This window comes from Oryx dammah, unplaced genomic scaffold (genome assembly GCF_014754425.2).
Source record: "Oryx dammah isolate SB20612 unplaced genomic scaffold, SCBI_Odam_1.1 HiC_scaffold_24, whole genome shotgun sequence".
NCBI lineage: Eukaryota > Metazoa > Chordata > Mammalia > Artiodactyla > Bovidae > Oryx > Oryx dammah.
Genome location: NW_024070208.1, coordinates 14,151,406 through 14,167,179, shown reverse-complemented (window position 1 = coordinate 14,167,179; position 15,774 = coordinate 14,151,406). Strand labels below are relative to the sequence as shown.

The 15,774-nt window shown below is 48.9% G+C and overlaps 1 protein-coding gene across 1 annotated transcript in view; it reads left to right on the top strand.

Annotated features, from left to right (window-relative positions):
- Positions 1 to 861: 861 nt before the first annotated feature.
- Positions 862 to 15,774, top strand: part of ENOX1 (ecto-NOX disulfide-thiol exchanger 1) — a 662,416-nt gene continuing 647,503 nt past the window's right edge. Inside the window, exon 1 of the mRNA XM_040267197.1 lies at positions 862 to 1,088. The gene's annotated coding sequence lies outside the window, so the exon portion shown is untranslated. The remainder of the gene's footprint in view (positions 1,089 to 15,774) is intronic.

Below are 15,774 nucleotides of genomic sequence, written 5' to 3'. Positions count from 1 at the left end.
ATGAGTGAGAGAGTAGCGGTTTAAAAGGTTTAAGAGGCGCCAGGCTGGCTGGTTCTTGGAGAAGCCGGACTTCAGAGCAGCACGGTGTTCAGATGTCTTGCACAGTGAGCTGGCTCCGAACAAAGAGGAACCCAGCACTTTTACCTGGGCAGTGGATAACTTTGAGGAAAAGTGCCCTCCGAAGGGGAAAACAGGCAACGTTCCTCCCGGAGCGGAAGCCCCCCACAATCCTCGACTCTGCCCGCCGACCGCACCCTGGACCGACCTCACCCCCACTCCCCCGCCCGGCTTCCTCCACCCAGCGGAGGCGGCGGGCCGCGCCGCCCGGGGTCCACCGCCCACCGCACGCCCGCAACCCTTGCGCACGCCGGCTGCAGCCGGTAATCGGCCACGTGCGCCCGGGTTCCCCGGCTCGGCCCGGGGCGCCTCCACGGTCGAGGTGGCAGCGGTGGGGGTCTCGATCCCTGTCCTCCACGCCCGGCTGAGAAGTCCGGACGGCGGCGGCGGCGGGAGCGAGCGGCCTGGCCCCTCCCAAGAGCGGGCAGCGCTACCGTGGGCTGCGGGCGCCGCCTCCGCTGCGTCCGTGGCTGCGCGTCCCGCTCGGTTCGGCCCCGCTTCGATCCGGAACCTGCGCGCCCGGCGCGGCAGCCCTCCTCCTCCTCGGCGTCGCCGGGCGGGCAGCTCCTTCCCGCGGGGAGACGCGCGTTCGAGCCTCCTTCCCCGGCTTACGGATTCCTGAGGCAGGAGAATTTTGCCTCGGTCCCTACGAGCATCTCTCGGCCTCTTCCCCCCCTCCCCGTGGGCGCGCGCGCGCACACTCACACACACACTCGCCGGCGCGCGTGCGCACGGCCGCGCGCCCGGAGCCGCGGAATCTCCGGCGCCGCTACTCACACGGGCTTCCAGCCGCCACTGGGCGTCCTCTGTCTGCGGCAGCGGCGGCCGAGGCGGCGGCGGAGAAGGCGGCTGCAGCCCGGCCCGGTTTCAGAGCTCGGCGCCCAGGACAGAGTCCGGGGGAGAAGCGGAGAAGGAGGGCGCGGAGGCGAGGAGGAGCCGCGCCGCGCCCGCCCCTGGTGCCGCGGCCCCAGGTAAGCAGCTCCGGGGGGCCCGCAGCATCCCTGGGGCGTCCGGGCTTGGAGCGGGGGTTTCGCGGTCCCGCCCCCGCCGCGGTACCGGGATCGAAGCTCGGAGGGGAGTGGGCTCGAGGCGGGGGAAGGGGAAAAAGGAAAAGAGCTCGAGGTGCGGCCGGGAGGGAGGGGTGCAGGGGAGCGTGAGGGGCTTCGGCGCAGCCGCCCGCGCCCTTCCCCTTCCTGTCTCAGCTCCACTAGGCTCACTTTTACAAGCCTGGGTGGGGGAGGTGAGGGGGGGGCGGTGCCTGGCGCCCCCGGACAGCCGTTCCGAGCTCTCTCCCCCGCCGTCGCCAGCCAGTGTTGGCTCTGGGCTCCGCGCCCGCCGCGCACCCACCACCTCCCGTGCACCTTGGACAGCGCACCCCACCGCTAGCGTCCCCCAGCACCGCGCCCCGGTCCGCGCAGCCCGCGCAGCCCTCTGCTTTCCAGGTCGTCACCCTCCCGCCCAGCCTCCGTCCTCCTCCTCCTCCCAGCCCTGGAGGACTCCGTCGGGTGCGGGCCTCAAACTTTTCTCCCGGTCTTTTCTGAGCCGGGTACTACTGTCATCTGTGACTGTCCCCTTACTCGGGGGGGAAGTCAGACGTTGTGGACCGGTCTTTTTTTTTTTTTTCCGCGGGAGCATGTCCTGCCCGAACGGGCCGAGGCAAAAGAGGCACTGGGCAGCGGGACTCGGGGACTGCCGGAGTGCAGAGCCCACGCCTCGGGACCCAGACGCCCGCCGCCTCGCCGCCTCCCCGGACCCGACACGTGCGCGCCTCCCACGGACGCGGCCCCTCCCCGACCACCCCGCGTCCTCCCCCGGCACGGCTAGGGCCACCCCATAGGTTGGACACCCGGGGCTTGCGGGTTCTGATTGGCCGAAGGTGTAACCCCGCCCCCTTTCCGGAGGGGGTGGTCCGGGAGTGTTGTGGTTGTCAGCGGCGGTGCGCACATGGGGGAAGTGGGGTCGACAGGTAGGGGAAGCGAGGCCCCTTGAGTCCCCGCGACCCACTGTGCAGAGCTACACTCCCACCCGCCTTCCTGCAAGTACACGCCTGCATGTCTCCTTTTCTGTCTTTTTTCCCCCCAACATTTTGCTGCTATGACATTACAAAATCAACTGGCTTGTAGCCTTTCTTTTATTAATATTGTATTTGTTCGGTAGTGGAGATTTTTAAAGCAGATCTAAAAGAATCGGGAAGACAAGTGTTTATGGGGAGGTTCGTGGCAAACTGCAGGTTTGAGTCCGGTGGTTTGCAGAAAGTAATGAGTGTCAAGGAATACGAAAAGGGTGGAGAAAGTGGGGAGAGGATGTTTATTAGTGAGGTTGGGATACAGGTGAACAAGCTTGAGAAGCTGCGGGAGAAGGAAGTGGGTCATGTATGGGGTGAGACCTGAAGGAGAAACCTGGATTGGGGGCTCCCTCCCAGGAGCGGTCTGCTGAGGATGGCTCTGTCCGGAAAAGTGATCATTTGACTAGTATTCAGTTAATTATTTAACACACTCTGTTTCTGTTTTGCTCAAGTTGCCCTTTTGATAGCAGATTTTATAGTAATAACGTCAATCCACGTAATGAGTTTTGCTTATTACCAGTTTGTTACAACGTGTAGATTTACAAGTGGTGGTGAATTTCAAAAGGTGAATTTCAAAGGCTTGTTTAGAGGAATGAACTAAATAGTTAAAGTGGTTTGGAAATATTGTGAAGGAAGATGGATGAGCGTTGCATAAAATGCAAAGACTGTTCTGGCATTATTTAGGGTCTTTGCAGAAATATATGTGTGTGCATAAGTGATACTGATTTCTCTTCATTTCAAAGCATGATTGCCTCTAGCAGTTTCCAGCTTTAATTCCTTCAGGCTGTTTTGATGTTGTGTCTGTACATCTAAGAATATTGTAATTCTTATCTTTAGAAGCCTTGTCAATGGAAAACAAACAGCAACTGATGCAAGCGAATGTTGACAACTTTATATTGAGTACACTGCGTTATTTTATTTGTAAGCTAGTGAAATATGCAAGAGTAACATAGCATGTCTGCTATTCCTGAGGGACCAATGTCAGAACAAAGTGGGGAATCACATGAGGCTATTCCAGAGAGAACAATTCGATTATTTTAAAAGTAAATATATGTTAATATTCTTGGGTGTGAAGAAAAACAGAATTTTCCCATTTGAATTATTATCTTTGTACACAGGGGTAGCAGATGATGACATGAAGTAAAACAACAAATGATCAGTGATTCCAAAGTAGATAGTAAAGGCATTCCATTTATTATTTTTATAACAGTAGAATTGCTTTCCTGACTAGAGAACTTTGTATTCAAGGGACAGAATTTGATACATCTGGCAAGTTGGATGTTATTGCTATTGTTGAGAAAATAATTCTGACTGTATTTTCGTATCTCCAGGTCATGCTTTAATTTGCCCTTTGGGATTTAGATCTATTTTTTAGCCTATTTAATTTAGATGAGTTTGGAGGTAGGTGGGAGGGGAATGTATAATAAATAGTCACATACACACATACATACACATGCAAATGTGTGTATGTATATCAGCACACAGCTGTGTATTTATAAACATAATTTAGGGATATGTTCGGTGTGTTTGTTTATATATATGTTTATTGTTCTTAGAATTTTTTCGCATTTCTTCTTGTCCAAAAGGTGGCCCTGTTTTAAACTGTGGAAAGCATTATCACCGGTAGAATTGGCCAATAGATCATGGAAACAGACAATAGTATTTTGTTGCTTGGCAACCACCTACTGTGAATGAAAAACAAAGCGGTGACAGCTGCTTCCACATCCTGACACTCATACTGTAGCTTGGGCTTTGCAACCCTCAGAAGGAGACAGATCTACCAAGTTGCATTTGAGGAAGGTAAAGCTGTTTCCTTTGGAGGGGGATGTTTTTAAAAAGAACATTTCAACGTTTTATTATAATCAGAATTACATTGTTATTGTGGGATGAAATGAAGCATCTAATTTCAATCGCCCTCTTAAGCCCGGTAGAAACTGAAAAATGCAAGGCTGGGAGGATTGTTTAGACCCTCCTCATTCTCCCCTTTGTAGCCATTAAACACCATAAGCATGTTTTCTGCCACTCTCAGATGCTCTTAGGATTTTGCAAAATCTTGAGTTCTCTCAAAATAGGTGACTGGGTTTTACTGCCAGGAGGGAGTTAGAGACGGATGCTCTGGCCTAAGCCTTTAGTTTTAAGGGACACTGAGGCCCAGGGAGGTGTTGTGACTCAGACCTGGTGACCGAGCCCTCTCCAGGAGGTCTTGCCTTGGGTCACACTTGAAAATCCCCCCCCAACCCCATATCCTCCCCCAAATCATTCTTTCTTTGTTCTTTATTTACACGTAATTTGTAATCACGATTTTTACCCTGATAAAGATCATTAGAAAAACACAGTAGTATTTGGGAATCAAAATTCATTATGGTTTTAGATACCTTGTGTACTGTGTTCAGCCTTCAGTCTCAGAAAGTCCTGGGACTCCCACCTCTTTCCTCAAACTGGGGATGCCCTTTCCCTTGCTTTGGTAATTGTTTACATCTTTGGACAGTCTTTAATGTTCTCCTTTTCTCTATATGAATTTAAAATGGGGATGAGATTGAGGATTGTGTTGGTCAGCGGGTATACCGGTAAGAGTTTAACCGTTACAGCTAATTAATCGCTCGTTGTGGTCTTCTGTCTGCAAAGGATAGACATATTGTTGGTCTAATGATCGGGGCTCCAAAATAAATAAATAAATAAATAAATAACAAATGAACTTATTTATAAAACAGACACAGACTCACAGACTTAGAGAACTGAGTTTATGGTTACCCGGGGGATGAGTTGGTGAGAGGCAAGATTGGGGATTGGGATTGACAGGTATACATGCTATATTTAAAACAGTTAGCCAACAAGGACCTACTGTGTAGCGAGAGGGAATGCTGCTCGATATTCTATAATAACCTAAATGGGAAAATGATTTGAGAAAGAATAGATGCATGTATATGTATAACTGAGTCACTTTGCTGTACACCCGACTCTAATACAACATTGTTAATCAGCTGTGCTCCAGTATAGAATAAAAATTAAAGAAGTATACAGGACAGACTATGTTGCTGCGTAATCCTACTGTTGGTCCTTTTCAAAACTGTTTTGCCAAAGGTGTCACCTGAAGCCTACTTGTGGACGATAGTCATCTATCTGCGAGAGACGACAATGGCATACATTGTTTCTGAACCCTAAGAATGGAGTATTGGATGGTGAACTTGAATCACGGGCTTTATTAAGCCTTCTTTTTAAGCTTAGGAAATGTATTGCATGGGCGATACATTTTGAATTTCCTTCTGCCATAAATACTTTGAAGAATCTGTGTTCTTTCATTTATTATTTATGGCAAAGGTAGGCATTTAACTTTAATACACCTTAACTGGAAGAAAAACTTGGATTGGACTGGTTGGAGAAGCAATGTAGTAACAGTATTAAGTATCATTGAAGAATCATTTTCACCAGAAAAGCATGCACTTTAGCAGATTTATTGGGGGGAATAAATTGATTTACAGCAAGTTTCACCTAGTGTTAGAAGCCTGCTGTTAACTTGTTCTAGCTAGAAGGATTTCCAAGCAGAATACTTTGGCAGATTACAAGTGAACTTCACTGATTTTTAAAGTTATTGTTCATAGTCTGTAGTTCAGGACAAGCACTTGCTTTGGGTCTTCTAGGAATAATCTAAATTTTAAAGTTATTATTATTAAAAAAAATCAGAACTGTCTCTCTTTTTGTGGCATGATGTTAAATGTTCGTCGTTCATACATTTAATTTATTCCCCTGGAATCTTGAAATTTAATTAACTTCCTTCTTCTGTCTTCATGTTCAAGATAATGTGTGTATGCATACATATGTGTTGGCATTTTTTTTCCTTTTTGTTGTTTTCATCCTAACAATAGAATGCCAAAGGGCATGACTTGTAATTTTTTTCATGCAGTAAAGAGAATCTTTAAGCAAGAGATATTTATGTTTTCCACTTCCTTATGTCAGCTTCTGCTATTATAAGCTGTAAACTCTCACCCACACAAATAGGATGATTGCTAAAAACAAGCAAACAAATAAATATTTATCTAAGCAGCATCCCATTTGCTGCCCTACAGGCTGGCCAAGAAAGCATATTTTCTCATTCTTTGACACATATACACTTCTACACACACCCACATACACACTGAATTTAAGGTCTTGTGTATTCTTCTCTTGGTGGTTTTAATTTTAAGGGTGTACAGAAATAGTATTTGATGGGGCTACTTGTGTATGATAGATTTTAAGCAAAGTCGATGGATTCAGATTTTCAGAAATGCAGCAGAAGAGGAAGAATTAAATTGAATTATTCCCTTTGGAAAAATGTCAAGTTTGTGCTGACCGCATAACCTGTGACCCTTCCCACAGCACCCGGTACATGCAGCAGCACTTGGCTTGCAGCAGACTCTCAGTGTGTTTTGTGAAGTATTGCACCTACCACCTCCTTTTTGTGATGTTGCAAATATTTTGGTCTGTATCTTCATGAATAGCAAAAGCTGGGCAAATGGAGAAGAAATACTTTTCTAATAGTTTCCAGCCCTGTATAAAAGCATATCAAAAGGACGGACGTAGGCAGTGATATTTTGGAACCTTGTCGGTGTAGAAAGTTATACCAGGGGTGTTGATTTTTCACAAATACAGCCATCCTAAGTACAGAAGAGCTCTTTAACAGCCCTCAGCAGCATAACAAAGGTTAGGGCAGCTGGTCTGAAGGAATACTTTATTTAGCTGGAGCTGGAGGGGGAAGTCTGCTAGCCCCAGCCTGCTTATCCAGACTGGAGCGTGGCCAGTGTGCTGTGGTTTAACATCCCAGACCAGAGGAGAAAAGCCACCAATGAGGTCTGTAGTGACTCTGAGTGCCCAGGCCTCTGCTTTGGTCTCTTTTGCGAGAGAGCTCCTTGAAAACCGCAGAAACTGTTGTGCCTCTGAGGGTGGAGCCCGGAGTTCCCATTGAGGCCCCAGGTACCGAATTTCTGGTCATTGGAAGAAGCCTTCATCCTGAGACATCAGCACCTGCTGCTGAAGTACGACTTTCCTCTTCATCCCGCTCCATCTCTGTGAAGTTGGTGGAGGGCGACCATGTTTCTGGGGACAACCCCGGCAGAATCACCAGGTAGGGTCAAGCCTGAAAGGCTTCCGGTTCCTCGGAAAGCATCCTTCACTTTCCCACCACGACCTTGGTCTTTTGTCTCCCTTGTAGGAATTAATTCACCGTTTTGTGTTATAGCAGCAAGTCTCTTTTAAGGTGTACGTTGATCAGCACTTATGGAGTATCTCAGGAGGAGCTCCTGAGTGTCTTGCATAGATTAGGTGCTCAATAGGTTTTTTTTTTTTTTTTTTTTTCGTTTTACTACTATTTTGAGAGATTTGGCAGATAGTTTTGTCCAGGGAACAGAGGTACCTAGTACCATACTGTTTCTTTTCACGGTGGTTTCATTAACACACAGTTATTGAGCATTTTCTGTATGACTGGTATTTGGCTCTGGGGATCATGGACCTTCTTAAAGCACATTTCCTGCTTGTAGAAGAGTATGCTGCCTAAAGGGAAGACTTGTGAAAAGGGCACAAGTTCAGTGTGGTTTACAGGTGACTGCTGGGAGCTGCCCCTGAAGGTTTTGCACTTCATGATATGGGTCAGTGTTTCACAGTCTGCCTGTGCAAAAGAGTCCCACTCAGTGCTTGCCACAGTGCTGATTCCTGGGTCCCAACCCCGAGCCTCCCGAATCAGAATCTTCAGGGACACGGCCAGGTCGGGTAGATGCATTCATACGCCCAGACACTCACTGCTCCTGTACACTTCTGCAGAATTCTTCTACAAGCATCTACTGTTCTCCACCTGAGGGCTTTCTCTCTGACCTGTGGGGACAGCAGAGCTAAGTGACCCCAGAAGTGGACCTCAGCTGATGACGGAAGAGAGCAGGGAGGCAGTGCCCTGGCCTCCTGACCCAGCCCGTGCAGAGACTGACCCGCGTCCTGCACGATGTCCCAGGATCCCCTAGTGAGACTGGCGGTGCTGCCCGTGGTGGCCGTCTCCTGCAGGATCTGGGCTTACTTGGCTGCCTTCCTCCCCAGGAACTAGTCCTTCCCAGGATCCTCTCTCAGATGAATAACTTGCATTTAAGAGACCTCTGTCTCAAGATCTGTTTCAGGAGAAACCTAATGAAAGACACTGAAGAATCTGCTTGATTTGTTTATTTTAAAAGTAATGCCCCCACTGGCTCAACCGGTAAAGAAGCCGCCTGCAGGGCAGGAGACTTGGGTTTGATTCCTGTTCTGGGAGGCAAGATTCCCCTGGAGAAGGCAATGGCAACCCACTCCAGTATTCTTGCCTGGGAAATCCCACGGACAGAGGAGCCTTGTGGGCTACATTCCATGGGGTCGCAAGAGTCGGACGTGATTTAGTGACTGAATCACTACCACACAGGTTTCACTAATTAGGGAGATTTGGGAGCTCTGGCTTCAGGTGATAGAGAGCTGCTGAAGAATTACGATGATGGCATTGTTACTCTTGATAACAGGTGTCGGGGGGGAGGGATTGATAGAGTTGGGGGCATGGAGACCAGCTCTGAGGTGGCGCTGCCCAGACAAATAGTGAAGATAGTGGCTGGGGGGCTGGAGAAGGGGACGGGATGCAAGATGGATTTGCATGGAAAGCTGGCTGGAAAAGTCAGCATGATGCAGAGGCCTGAGACGCGGGCTCACTTAGCGCATCCCTAGACCGAGATCTTGGTCCCCTCCCCACAGCTCCGCCTGCTCTGTCCCTCCGGCTCAGTGACCCCCTAAAGGGCCAGGTCGCCTCTGCCTTGCCTGCAGTCCTGGTCAGGCTGTCTTAGAGTTAAGTAGTACAATTCTGGGCATAAATAAAAGAAGACAGAAAGATAAATTGAAGCGTATAAATAATTCACCACCAGATCATTAAAGGAAGAAAGTTATATTTCACAGGCAGGATTTGTGGAGTGGTAGAGAAGGAGAGTTGGAGAGATGTCTGTGGTGCGTGTCCATTTTGTGATGAATAGTGATTTTTTTTCCCCCACCCTCATACTCTTGGCTAAGAAGGGATTTTCATCCAGCATCAGTTTCCGGAAGACCTAGCATGCACTTCTATCTATTGTTTTCCCTGCTTCTCCCAGAGACTGTATTTTAGCTAAGTGGATGAGTGGTGTCTGGGGTGGGCTGGCTCTTGCCTCTTGATCTGTCAAAGTGCCAGGCTCTCCCAATGCAGCTTCTCCCACTGGTTCTTAGGCCACCAGCTCTCTCAGGAGACCAGAGGGTGCGGGAAGGAAAGCATGCATTCCAGAAAGAGAGCAGTTTTGAAATGAATCCTTCATTGTGAAATGAACAGGTTAAGGCTTGTTAGCTGATCTGTGCTAAGATCAGGCGGCCTCCTAATTGTCCCATGCGTGAATACTAATGTCCCGGCCCCGTCTGCAGTCAGGAAGGCCAAGGCTGAAGAATCAAACACAAGTAAGCGACACCATCATATTTCTGCATAAGTAGCCCTGAGCCAATGACACAGAATAGACAGAATTTGGAGGAGCTGCAGATGGGGCCAGCTCAGAGCTTCCTGAGCCTCGCTGCACAGGTGGATCAGAGTCCTGAGAGCAGAGATGCTGTGCTTGGTGAGTATTCAAACTGGAGACACTTACGGGGGAAACACGGAGGAAAGGAAGAAGGCTTGATAATTGAGGAGCTGCAGGTATGTCTGGGCTTCCCAGGTAGCGTTAGTGGTAAAGTACCTGCCTGCCAATGCAGGAGACAGATGAGGTTCAATCCCTGGGTTGGGGAAGATCCCCTGGAGAAAGGAATGCACCCACTCCAGTATTCTTGCCTGGAGCATTCCATGGACAGAGGAGCCCGGCGGGCTACAGTCCATGGGATCTCAAAAGAGTCGGACATGACTGAAATGAATTAGCATGCGTGCACATACTTATGATATTTTTTAATTAAAATTTTAATTTGGAGATGATTATAGATTCTTGTGCAGTTGTAAGAAGTAACGCAGAACCTCTGTACTTTTTTTTTAAAAAATGTGTAAATCTGTTTGAAACTTTTCAAGTTGAACAGTTAATTTTTTTGGCTGCACAGCGTGCAGGATCTTAGTTCACCAACCAGAGATCGAACACAAGCTCTCTCTATTGGAAGTGTGGCCTTCCAGTAGACTTCCAAAGACTGCTGGGGAAGTCGCGAGCCTGTGTCTGGTAACATTTACCACCCCACCCCCACGCCCTGCCCCTGGTAACATCTTTCAGACCTGTAGGGCAGCATCATGACCAGCCTGGATGGCTGCAGGCCAGTCTTCGTCAGATTCCCCCAGTTTCACTTGGACTTATTTGGGGGTGTGCGCTCAGCCATGTTCGTGTATATTTTCTCCTATTCGATACCTATATTTTTTCAAAGAGCCTTTTTTCCCCTAGGATTTTGGGGGGAAAATGCGCTTGTTAAGACTAGTCCTTGAGTAATTGTAACTGAAGAAAGGATATTATATAAAGTATAGAATAAATTATAAAGTATAGAATAAATTCCCCACCCGTTGCTACTCAGGGACTGTGCAGCCCAGGTCAGGGCCCGCTGCATGTGGCCGGAAGGTCAGTAGGCCATTCTGCAGGCGCAACTTCCACTTAATTTATTCCTATGTGACCATTATGTGGCAGGAAGCAAACCTTTTTTCTTTTAAATAAGTTTATTTTTTCATTTATTTTTGGCTCGCACTCGGTCGTTGTCGCTGCGCCGGCCTTTCTCTGGTCGCGGCGAGCCGGGTCTGCTCTCTCGTTGTGGTGCTTGGGCTTCTCCTTGCAGGGGCTCCTTTGGCTGCGGACCACGGGCTCTAGGGCGCGGGCTTCAGTGGTTGCAGAGTTTGAACCTGTGTCTCCTGCGCTGGCAGACGGATTCTCTACCCCGTGCCACCAGGGAGGCCCCAGTAAGTGACTCTTTTAGAAGTGCGCCTGTTGGGAGGGAAGCTTGTCTGTTACAGCGCGTGGCCTCTCGTGGTCCCCCTCCTCTCCAGGTCCTGGGGGCTCACCCCTGCAGGCTGCTCTGCCAGGTTTCTGAGTTTGCTTGCTTTTGCTGTTCTCAGCCCTCGGGAGGCACGTAGGAGGCAGCAGGGAGAAGGGCCCAGCCAGGGAGGGTATTTTTTTTCCTTTCCTCCAGCTTCCTGGGGCATCCCTGGCAGTGGGAGTCCCTCCCCGGTAGCACCACTCATGCCTGACGGACCTTCTGTGGTTCCAGCTGCTCACAAGTGACCTTGGACGCCTGCAGCCCTACCTCCTCCTATTGTCTGTTGTCCCCTGTCAGCCCAGGGGAGGCGGCAGCTTCCTGCTTTGAGCTTATCTCTGGATTATCTAACTATCCTGGTGTAGGCTTTCTGCTCCTCCCATCACCCAAGTCACCGATTCTGGCTTATACATTTCCTCTGTGAAATATACTTGTAGAGATTTCTGTTTCCTTAGTTAGACAGTCCCCAGGTCCTCAAAGCGTGGGAACGATAAACATCTGATGAGATTTTCCTCTTTGTGACATGCTGGCTTCTTCCACCGCAAGAATCTGGCCAGCTCCAGTCCTGGCAGAAAGTACCTGCATTTTTAATGTCACCACCTCCCACTAGGAGTCTCCTTCCTTTTAGTGACTATTCATCTTCTCCTAGGCTCTGGTTTCCGAAGCGCTAATTTCTCTTTGTCAAATATATTCTGCATTTTGGCAACCTCCCCTGATGTCCTTGTAATCTGTCCTTGAGCTTCTCTTTGTCTAACCATCCCTGCCTTATTTTCTGCAAGTGGTTTTTCTGGCTGGCTTCATCTCCTGTGTGTAATATCCTTATAGGCTATATTAGTGTGTTGGTCTCATGACTGACTCCTGAATGTGCTTTGGTTTACAGTTGTACCTCTGCTGGAGTTCCCTGGTGGCTCAGTGGTAAAGAATCTGCCTGCAATTCAGGAGACTCAGGTTCTATCCTTGGGTCAGGAAGATCCCCTGGAGAAGGAAATGGCAACCCACTCCAGTATTCTTGCCTGGAGAATCCCATGGACAGAAGAGCCTAGTGGGCTACAGTCCATGGGGTCACAAAAGAGTTGGACATGATTTAGCGACTAAACAACAACCATGGGTTTGCAGGCACTTCACCTTCCCGTACTGAGATGCTTTCAAAATGTATTACCAGGCTCCTCACCCTCTCATCTCCTATAGAAGTGTATGTGGTTTTGTAATAAACCATTGGTAAGAACGTTAATAAGGATGCTTTGGGAAAAAGGAGGTAGGACTCAGGTGGCATCTTCCAGTATAAACCTAGCTTAGGAGCTGCATCAGAGGAAGCCACTCTGGCGGCCAGCTGGCACGGTCGTCTCGTGCTCTGCCGTAAGGACTGTGCCCAGGCCCCTCCCCTGCTGGAGGGCAAGTCTTGTTGGTTGCTTCCATAAGGGACCCATAGTTGGCCACAGGGACAGCTCTGTCCCTTCTCCAGGGGGTCCCCAGTTGAGCACAGAGAGCTGGGAATTGAAGCGAGGAGAAAGCCTTAGAGTTGTCTTCGACCAAGAGGTCCAAGAGCTTGCACACACAGCCCAGTTGTAGGTGCCCCATCCTCAGGTGCCGGGAGCAGAACCTTTTGGCGTTGCAGCACACAAGTGCTCAGCTTTGTCTGTGCCCAGCTGTCTGACTCTTGGCGACCCCGTGGACTGTAGCCCTCAGGCTCCTCTGTCCATGGGATTCTCCAGGCAAGACCTGACTGGAGTGAGTTGCCATTCCCTTCTCCAAGGGATCTTCCCGACCCGAGGATCGGACTGCCTCTCCTGCGTCTCTTGTGTTAGCAGGTGGATTCTTTACTACTGAGCCACATGGGAAGCCCGCAGCATACAGGGAGATACCCTAATTCCCAGTCTTGCAAATCACCACCAGGTCCAAGGACTGGGGCTTGGGGAAGTCAAGAGCTTTGGCTAAAGGAGAGTTTAAGTTTTGAGAAATAGCTGATGACATGGGTAGTAAATGTGCCCAGTCCGGATGTTCGCCTGCCCTTATCGGGGGAACAGGGCTCATGCAGAGTTTTGCACAGATGGGTCTCCTCGGAGCTGGGTCACTTGCTAGTCTCTGCTCTCCACGCTGAACTCAAGTGGCAAGAGCTAGGCCCAAGGACTGTGGATTAGAGGCTCTGAGTGAGCCGACAATGGAAAAGAAATAAGCTTGTTTTTAATGGGCAGAAGCTTTGAAGGAAGTTAATTAAGACACACTTACAAATTAGGGTTCTAGTTAATACAAATGCAAGATTGAAAAGAATAAGTCAGTTGCACACCTATAATCTCCAAAGAACAATTTATTTAGTAACAAAACACCAATTATGCCTGCTCTTATGTGAGTTTCTCCTCTATTTCCCTTGCAAAGAAATATCCCTGAGAACAGACTGAGTTCAGCATCCTCTCTTCCCAAGTCAGGCTCTCCGCATTTTCCTCTAAGAAATTGGTACCCACGGGAGAGCCAGCCCACGGGTTCTCCTGACATACTTCCAAAGCTTGGTCTTGCACCTGGTTCAGGTGTATCTGTCTGCAGAGATACAGTCTCTGTGTCTTCCCGTATTCCTCAGTGAGGGGCAGTGGCATGAGGAGAGAGTCTGGATGTGGAGTTTTCTTGAGCGTCAGGGACTCGACTCTGCCCAGAAACACAAAGCAGGTGCTGCAGAAGGCGAAGAGCTTGCTTTCTGCGCCAGGTGGGTGTTCTTGGTACTGTGCTGAGTTGGCCCTAAGTAGTTTGTGACATTTCTCATCTAGTTTAATAATGTTGACATGTATATTTTAAATCTCCTGTGGTATCGTGACCCAGCTCTCTACTCTGTTTGCAGCAGAGAGTTAATGGTTTTGGAGGAAGGCATGCCAAATGATTTTATGGTTGCCAGGTTCCCACTGGGTGCTGGGAACACAGGAGTGGACAAAAAGTCCCGGTCCTGTCCTCCGGGGAGTCCATAGTTTACTGGAAAGAATATCAAATAAAACAAAAAGCATGATGTAACTGAAGCTTATGAGAAGTTATTGGAAAAGACCAGGCTTCTCTGAAAAGATACAGTGAGGGTGGTTAGGGAAGGCCTGTGTGGGAGAGTCATTCAAGACCTGGAGATTGGTTGGGGTTGTGCTGGGCCGCGGTGGTGGGGACGGACCTGTGTGTGAGCGGGGGGGGGGTCCCTGGAAGAGGCAGTGTGGCTCCAGGGCAGAGTGAGGGTGACCGTGGCTGGCCTGAGGCTGCTGAGGGTAGGCTGGGGTCTGGCGGCACAGGACCTGCCAGGCCAAGCTGAGGACTTTGGATTTTAGCCCAAACACCCTGGGGCATCACTGAAAAGGTTTTTGCTTTTTCTTTTTTTTTAATTGGGGAGAAATTTATGCAACATAAGCTGAACCATTTTAAAGTGAACAAATTGGCATTTTGTATGTTCACAGCGTTGTGCAGTTGCCACCCGTGTCTATCCTAAAACATTTTCATCACCCCAAATGGAAACCCCCGACCCACGCAGCAGTCACGTGGTTTTAGGGAGTCATGTAGTGCGATTTTATTGAGTAATATCTTTCTGGCAAGCTTTTGGAGATGGCATTAGAGAGGGCAAGAGTGGAAGCAAGACAAGCAACAGGGAAATTAGAGTCGACTCCAGGAAGAGGTGGTGGCAGTGGCTTCCTGGACCGGGGGGCCAGAGGAATCACTGGAGATGTGGAGAAGGGTGGAGTGAGCCACGCGAGCATCGGACGGTCATGTGCGATGATCTGTAAGTGGCTCGGTCACCTTGTAATAGCCTACGTCACTGTTTCCCAAAGGGTGATCCATACCCCATTGAGACATGTGGAGGATACTTGTTGGAGGTACAGCTTCTTAAGCCCACCCCAAGATACCGAAGCAGAAGGAATGAGGCGGGTTCCCTAAAGGGGTTCTTATGGGAACTGCGGTTTGAGAACCACTTAACTGTCTTCTCATTCCGATGCCCTTTCAGGTTGAAAGTCGCCACCAGTCCATCCAAGAGGGATGAATCAGAACGAGACACAGGATAGACAAACGGATTGCCTAGCGCATGCTTATAACTTTGAGTTGGAGAGAGGCTTTTCCGAGATGTATCTTTGACTTGATCCCGAAGGCAGACTAGGATGTGTAATGTAGACAGTTTTATGGGTGGTGCTTGTTTTTGATTCTTTTCCCTTGAGGAGTATCAGAATTAATGGTTGCTGACTTGTGAACAATGGAATTATCATGAAATACAATGTAGGTACTGTGTAGTAATTAACTGTGTTGTTTAGAGGCTAACTCCTGTTTGACTCTTTTGTGACCCCATGGGCTGTAGCCCGCCAGGCTCTTGTGTCTATGGGATTCTCCTGGCAAAGAATACTGGAGTGAGTTGCCATTCCCTTCTCCAGATGATCTTCCCAACCTTGGGATCAAACCAGCATCTCCTGCTTGGCAGGCAGATTCTTTACCACTGAGCCACCTGGAAGCCCAATTTATTGTTAAAAAAAAAAAAAAAAGCCAATAACTGCAGGAAATTAACTTGTAAAGAAAACCATCCTGGGATTTTTGGAGTTACCGTATAGCTACAAGATTCTTACAACTTTAAAGAGATATTTCCTCAAATTAACTGACTTCAGAGCCAGAGTTTT